Here is an 8,342-nt window from a genome sequence, read left to right as displayed (position 1 = left end):
ATGTGTGCAAAAATAAAGTATACATTTATATAATAAGACGTATATATGTATATAATCACTATTGTATGTGAATACTACCAAGAAATACTTCATGAGTTTTCTAAATGAAACTTAAACTTAAAACATAGTTAACGGCACCAAAAAATGACAATAAAATATTAAAATAAAGGATACAATATACATTCTAAATGTGTATGTATGCACTATATACTATTCTGATTTTTAGTATGTGTGGAACTCTCTAAATGGCTACATCAACGACAATTTTCGATTAAAGAAACTGTAGTAAATAGTATTGCTTTGGTGGTCAACATTCCACACTAAACCGAAAATAAATCAATGTTCTATTGGTCCATCTAACCAGTAGTCATTTTACTTTCTGCATTCAACAGTTAGACATTCATATACATACATATGTCGATTCTTATCGTAGAAACATTGAAAAGAACACGATTTGAAAAAGACACCAGAATACAGTTGCTGCAGAATATTCTAACTCTCACAAGATGACTCTTGTGCCTAACTGTCTGATTAATGTGATTTACATTTATACACCTAATTAAACAAATAGACAAGTTTATAAAAAATTGTAATAAAAAATGTCAAACAAAATTATTAATTTTACTATATCATTTTAAGACCAGTAGGCATGGTTATTTTATATTGCAATTTATAAAAATAAAGATCCATCACTTTCGGAAATTTCAGAATTAATATCTGTGGTCAACCATACATTTTATTTAATTTGGTACCATTGTTTTCTAATAGTATCTCCCCATGGCTGATAAGGGCTGAAATATGTACATTAGGCGTATCATTTAGAAGAAGCTTAGAATTTAAAATACTCTAAATTCTAAATTACGCTAAAAACTGCTGCTTTATATTTACGTCATTCATATAGTACATATAGTTTTTAAGTTTGGTTACAATAGATTCAAGAAGAAACCAATTGCATTGGATATGGCAAAAACATATGACATTTTGTTGAACTTGTAAATTAGTTTTTTGACATATAGGAGAAACAAATTAGTCGATTTTGGAGGTACTTATTTAATTATTTGACTTACTACTAAAAATAAATAAATTCTTGCTTTACATTCAAACAATGTTTTTTATGTAAATGAACATTGATATATATTAATAAATTATTTTTATTATTTTGTTTAATCCTTTTTGAACTTCCAATAGGATCGAAAAGTATTGGTTCACGTTTCGAAGAAAAACGCTTAACATTACGAATTCATCGTGGACGCGGTACAAATCAGCACGACTCAACCTATAGTAGTGGCAGCACCCAAAGCACCACCACTACATTGGGCACTCCATCCCCAGAGCGCCTTTCAAAATATACCACCCGACGGTCTCATAACCCCGACAAAATTAAGATATCCGTTTCATATGCATCCACTGAAACTATTAATGAATTTCGCGGTGGTGAGTCGACTGGCTCTGGTGAACACCGTCCTTTCAACAGTGGCAGCACCCTTTATGCGGTGCACTACAATTCAGTAAGCGGTAGCGAGACGATCGAGTCGGAACTCTTTCCCCAGCAAAGCAAAATTTGTTATTTACAAGTAGACAATGAGCGCCGCCAATCAAATACCAGCGATATAACCCACCAACATGCAATGTCATTTATGCAGCAACATCAACCATATAGAAGCAAAAAAATTGGACGAAAAAATTTCAAAACACAAGTTAAACGTTTTCGAACAGAAACTAAGGCCACAAAAACTCTTGCTATCATTGTTGGTCTCTTTATTTTCTGCTGGCTCCCATTTTTTACAATTTATATTATCCGAGCCTTTTGTCAAGATTGCATTGATCCTATACTCTTCTCAATTCTTTTTTGGCTTGGTTACTGTAACTCAGCGATCAACCCAATGATATATGCACTTTTTTCTAAAGATTTTCGTTCTGCTTTTAAGGTTATTATTTGCTATTGTTCTTTTTCTCATGAAAGTATTTCATTAAAAAGTTCTCGCAGAGGCAGTGATATTTCGTCTGGACGTTTTCGTGACCGGACACCCAGCAGATCTCAGAGTGCACTACAATTCCATTCACTGGGTGGAGAAAGTGAAATGCATTGTTCAGAACTAAGTAGCGTTCATAGGTGACTATCTTATCGGTCCAACTCCTAATTTTCAGACCGATATTCAGGTTCACTAAAGCAGTTTGTCTGTTTCTCAGAATTAGGTTTGTATGAGGGATTAAATATTACATCTATTTTGATGTGGATAATTATGCGAACTCAGTTGTAGCTTTTACTTGGCGAACAGTGGTGTTCTCAAACTTTCAGATGGTGGTTGTTCGGGACCGAAAAGGCGAATCGTACGATTTTGTTATAGATGTTATATAATTCGTTTAATTTCATTTATTTGCGAATATATATAATATATGTATGTATATATATATGTATGTATGAAATCATATATGAACATGTGCACAAAAATTTAATATTTTCTATAATTGGTTGGCATTTGAAACAAAACTGATTTTTTAAGGAAGTAAGAAGCGTGTCCGCCAAACTTATTTTTAAACGAACGGCCGCTCCATTATCAAAATGAAGTGTAGAGTTAAAACATTTTAGTTATTTCAGTGCTCCTAGTGCAACTTAAGAGTGGTAAATTTGTCTTTTTCAAAATGTAAATGAAATTCCATGAGTTAGATTACTAATACGTAAAATAAACTTCTGTTTAAAAATTTTGTATTTACCACCAATACAGTTCTTTTGAGTCGTTAGCAAAATGGGAATTAGTAATGGGAAAATGCGAAAAGACGATCCGAATATGTCATTGTGAAATGATATAAAAGTAGTGTAATAGGTAGAAGGTATTCTATTTATAGAGGAACTGATTTGATAGTAATATAGTATAGTACAGTGTTGATAGTTTTATACAATATAAAAGATTTAATATATTAGCTTGTTTAGGTTAGTTTGGTAGACTAATGAGCCACCCATAGACCAGATTTTCTTCTTTGCGATACCAAATGGAGTTCCGTTATGAAGTCAATGAGGAGAAGCCTCATTAACAATGGTGGCCCCAGATGCTTAAAGTTTAACCTTATCAATACAGGAAAAGTACGCAGACATGCTTCATTGTGCAGGGTGACCTGTGATTATTCCAATCATCGTCCTTCATTCCCTTCTACCGAAGAATTCCGGCAGCAATTACCCGTTTGAAAAATAACAAAGCGGGGGGAGCGAATGGATTACCGGCCGAGCTATTCAAATACGGCGGCGAAGAACTGATAAGGAGCATGCATCAGCTTTTTTTGTAGAAGCTTGCCCGACGATTGAAATTTAAGTTTTATCTCCCCAAACCCCAAAAAGGGAGACCCCACAATCTGCGCCAACTACCGTGGGATAAGGTTCCTCAACATCGAGTATAAGGTTCTATTGAGCGTATTGTGTGAAAAATTAAATCCCACTGTCAAATGGCTTTAGGCCTCTAAAATCAACAACTCACCAGATATTCACCATGCGCCAAATCTTGGAAATGACCCGTGAAAAGAGGATCGACACATACCGCCTCTTCGTCGATTTGAAAGCTGCTTTTGACAGCACGAAAAGGTGCTGCCTTTAAGCCGCGATGTCTGAATTTGGTATCCTCGCAAAACTAATACGACTGTGTAAACTGACGTTGAGCAGTACCAAAAGCTCCATCAGGATCAGGAAGGACCTATTTGAGTCGTTCGACACCAAACGAGGTTTACTGTTGGAGAAAATAATTCGAACTACAAAGCTTACTCAAGCAGGTGCAATATTTTATAAAAGTGTACAGCTGGTGATGTACGCCGATGATTTTGACATCATTGAGCTCAACATCCGTTGGTACTGCTTCCTGGATGGATAAGAAAGCGAAGCAAATGGGTCTAGTACTGAACGAGGGCAGGACGAAATATCGCCCGTCATCAAACAAACAGTTGTCGCAGTCTCGGTTTGGCTCCCACGTCACTGTTGACAGTAATAACTTCGAAGTCGTAGATAATTTCGTATATCTTGTAACCAGTATTAACAACAACAACAAACAAAGCAGACTAACTCTTGCCAACAGTTGTTACTTCGGACTGAGTAGGCTAAGTCACTCAATATTCCTGTCCTTCTAATTGGGGCGGAGGTATAGACCATAACAACATATGTTGGGTCGACGTTAAAAGTTTCCAAGAGAAAGGTTCTGCGAAAGATTAATGGTTTGCGCATTGGCATCGGCATATATGCGGGTCACTCTTCACCAGGACAATGCTTGCTCTCACATATCGACTAAAAACACTGCATTTTTGGCACGCAAAACATCGATTTGAAGAGTTATCCTCCGTATGGTCTTGACTTGGCACCGAGTGACTTCTTTTTATTCCCATTCGTAAAAATAAACTAAGAGGTCAAGGTTTTTCGACGCGCTTGATGCGTTCAAAAGATATCTCAATCAGCTTGGCAAAACTGCTTCGACAATTGGTTCAAACGCATGCAAAAGTGTATACTTGTAGATCTTAGTGGAGTATATTTTGAAAAACAATAAAGCTATTTTCGATGATTAAAATTTCTTTTTGTTCTCAAATCTCGAAATATGTATAAAAGGCAACCTACATAGTGTTTAATTACGCTTTTGTCGAATCAATGAATCTAACAATGTTGAATCACAACTTCTTGGTGGCCATTCAATATCACAATTTCTTGAAATAATCGAATTGCCAAACTTTTCTCGCAATAATTCGGTTGTTTAACGCGGTGTGCGGCACGTAGCCCCGTCTTGTTGGATGATGTCAACTTCTTCTAATTGTGGCCATAAAAAAGTTGGTTATCATCGACATTAATAATTTAGTATTTTGTAAACGTAATTTGAATTTAATAATTTGTAAACGTTATTCTTGCGTACATATATCCTTCCATGATGAAATAAAAACAAAATTGCAGATGTTGTTTCTCTTTACTGGGGTAGAAGGTTATAGCCGAGATAACAACAGCGCACCAGTCGTTTATTCTTTTCGCTATTTGGACTTTACTTTTCAATTACCTACAACGCTGATAATGTTGTTGGTGTTGATACTGATTCCAAGATAGACGAAATTATCTTTGACGTCAATGTTATGACTGTCAACAGTGAAGTGGGAGCCAAGTGGCGAATGCGACACAGGTATATTTCGTCTTGTCCTCGTTCACAACCAGACTCATACGCTTCGCTTCATTATCCAGTCTGGAGAAAGCAGGACACATTCGTATTAGCTTTGCGGGGATACCAAGTTGACATATTCGTGTGTCTCGATCTTAATACAATACATTGCAGATCATGACGTCTTAAAAATGGGCTAAACGACTCTCAGAAATTATATCATCCCTTTTGGAAAACCCGATATATGCAAATAATAATCTTAGCATGTACCATATAAGTTGAAAAACTGTATTTCCAGCGAAAATGTATCTTAACAATAATAATAATCGTATATACATACATATGTTTCCCACCAGTTCACCTTTTATGAAAATAAAACATCATTATGATAAATTGGAATAAACATGTTCACAAGAAGGAACTCAGTTACTTCTATCGTCACAACCTTATAGCATTACTAGCTGACCCGGAAAACGATTTTTTGCTTTATAAATTTATAGTTTCTAGATAAATTATAGTGTAGACAAAAAGTAACTTAATATGTAAGTATGTGGTATATGTGTGAAATAGGCATTGAGCGCTATGAACGATAAGGGAATATAAAATAACAAACGCCAAACAATATTATTTTTAAGTTAAGTTCATTTCTTAAAACTACATATCACATATTAATTACGACAGTAACACCACAAACAACATCAATCTTTTAATGTTCCAGCCCATTGTTAGCGAGCACAAACAAACTTGATGGTTTACCCATTCGAGAGCATGCTGCGTACAATTAACCATGTAAAAAACATGGTGTATTCAAATCTAAGCCACAAATGGGCATCGTTTGGCCTTGGGATTTGTTGATTGTCATTGCAAATACCAATCTAATCGGAAACTGAATTCGTTTGAATTGAATTGGCACATCTGTAGGTTTGAGAAGAATCCATGGTATTAATATATGTTCACCTTTGAACTTGCCATTTAAAATGCTGGCTTCGATAACGTTTTTCATCAATTTTCGAATGACTAATCGCGTACCGTTACACAGCCGTCTCGGGATTAAATTACGAAGCAAGATAATTGGAGATCCTACCTTAAATATTAAATTATGCGGTGGCATGCCTGACAAATCCAGTGAGTTCAAAAATGCTGTGTGAAAATTGACAGCTTCGCTGGCATCGCAAACTGTATTAATAGATTTGTATGATACCAAGTTCCCTGGCAACAACTGTTGTATCTTAAAATTTAAATTGTCAACGTCTGCATTTTTTGCTGCTAAAATAGCTCTTTCTGCAAGCCACTCATGATTTATGAACTGTGTGTGTCCATCGGGAAATATACATATGTTCAATGAGAGTATCTTGCGAATCAGCGATTGTGCAGAAATGGGTCTGTAATTTTATCTAGTTTCATCTGTAGCAACTTTTCCATCGCCGATATTTAAGAGTTATTTTGAGAATGTTTCAGCGGATAGATCTTGAAGCATTTCAACTCGAATATTTACTTTCAGTTGTATTTTTTCAACATTACGCCATTAGGAGATGATTTTAAGAAAGCGTTGATCTCATCAGCGTATGTTGAACGTGGAATGACGAAAAGTGTTTATCTGAAAGCATCAACAGAGTGCCGCCAAATAGTTTGTCGTTGTTTTTAACATCTTTCAATGTCCTGTTCAACGCCTCAATTGAATGTTTGTGTGCCACAGTACATTCATCCCAGATGATAATTTGACACTGTTTCAGCACGGTGGCCATGTACGATTGTTTTTTAATGTTACACACTGCGTCAGAGTTATTATGAATATTTAGTGGCAGCTTAAATACCGAATGAGCTTTCTGCCTGCATGCAATTAAGGTGCCGCAATGCCCGATGATGCAACGGCCAATGCGATGCCATTCTTCTTCTCTTCTTAATTGGCGTAGACACCGCTTACGCGATTATAGCCGAGTTAACAACAGCGCGCCAGTCGTTTCATCTTTTCGCTACGTGGCGCCAATTGGATATTCCAAACGAAGCCAGGCCCTTCTCCACTTGGTCCTTCCAACGGAGTAGAGGTTTTCCTCTTCCTCTGCTTCCCCCGGCGGGTACTGCGTCGAATACTTTCAGAGCTGGAGTGTTTTCGTCCATCCGGACAACATGACCTAGCCAGCGTAGCCGTTGTCTTTTAATTCGCTGAACTATGTCAATGTCGTCGTATATCTCGTACAGCTCATCGATCCATCGAATGCGATATTCGCCGTGGCCAATGCGCAAAGGACCATAAATCTTTCGCAAAACTTTTCTCTCAAAAACTCGTAACGACGACTCATCGGTTGCTGTCATCGTCCAAGCCTCTGCACCATATAGCAGGACGGGAATTATGAGCGACTTATAGAGTTTGGCTTTTGTTTGTCGAGAGAGAACTTTACTTTTCAATTACCTACTCAGTCCGAAGTAGCACCTGTTGGCAAGAGCAATCCTGCGTTGGATTTCCAGGCTGACATTGTTGGTGGTGTTAATACTGGTTCCTAAATAGACGAAATTGTCTACAACTTCAAAGTTATGACTGTCAACAGTGACGTGAGAGCCAAGAGAAGGCATCTTTGGTCACATCGTCCTTCTCTTCCGTCGGGGCGTGGGCGCAAATCAGCGATATGTTGAAGAACCTCGCTTTGATGAGGATTGTGGCTAGACGTTCATTCACCAACACCAAACTTGCGCTCCTTTATATGGCCACTGTAGTAAATGTCACAAGGACCTACTCGTCTCTGTCCTTGTCCCGTCCATCGCATTTCTTGGACGGCGGTGATGTCAGCCTTTATTTTCACGAGGACATCAACCAGCTGAGCAGCGGCACCTTCCCAATTAAGGGACCGGACATTCCAGGTGCATGCCCTTAAATTGTAGTCCTTATTTCGTTTGCCATGGTCGTCATCAAAAGGGCGGTCTCTCATCCGAGGCTTGTTGCTTCCTTTCATTGGGGGTGTTTTTTTACGTGGCGGGTCCCAAACCCAGCGCACAACCCTATGTAGGGGATATTTCGCCTTCTCACTTTGGCTCGCCTTCAAACGGATGTTCTTAGGCTACCCAGAGGATACTTGGTCAAAGACCGGAAGTCGTGAGCTGCTTGAGTCATATGTAAAAGAATCGTTTCTGGCCACTCCCAAGTGAATGGCGATCAGAGAACTTTCGTCACTTGCGTGAACTTCTACACATGACTCCATCCTCCAGCAAGAATTAGTGAAATAAGGAATGTTTTGC

The 8,342-nt window shown here is 37.7% G+C and overlaps 1 long non-coding RNA gene across 1 annotated transcript; it reads left to right on the top strand.

Moving 5' to 3' along the window:
* Window positions 1-3,533: 3,533 nt before the first annotated feature.
* LOC120782157 lies at window positions 3,534-5,452 on the top strand. Its single transcript, XR_005706231.1, has 2 exons — window positions 3,534-3,574; window positions 5,286-5,452. It is a non-coding gene; the product is annotated as an uncharacterized LOC120782157 (long non-coding RNA).
* The last annotated feature ends 2,890 nt before the right edge of the window (window positions 5,453-8,342 follow it).

Source organism: Bactrocera tryoni, unplaced genomic scaffold (genome assembly GCF_016617805.1).
Source record: "Bactrocera tryoni isolate S06 unplaced genomic scaffold, CSIRO_BtryS06_freeze2 scaffold_966, whole genome shotgun sequence".
In the NCBI taxonomy this organism is placed as follows: Eukaryota; Metazoa; Arthropoda; class Insecta; order Diptera; family Tephritidae; genus Bactrocera; species Bactrocera tryoni.
The sequence above is the reverse complement of the archived record's forward strand: the minus strand, read 5'-3'. Positions and strand labels throughout refer to the sequence as shown.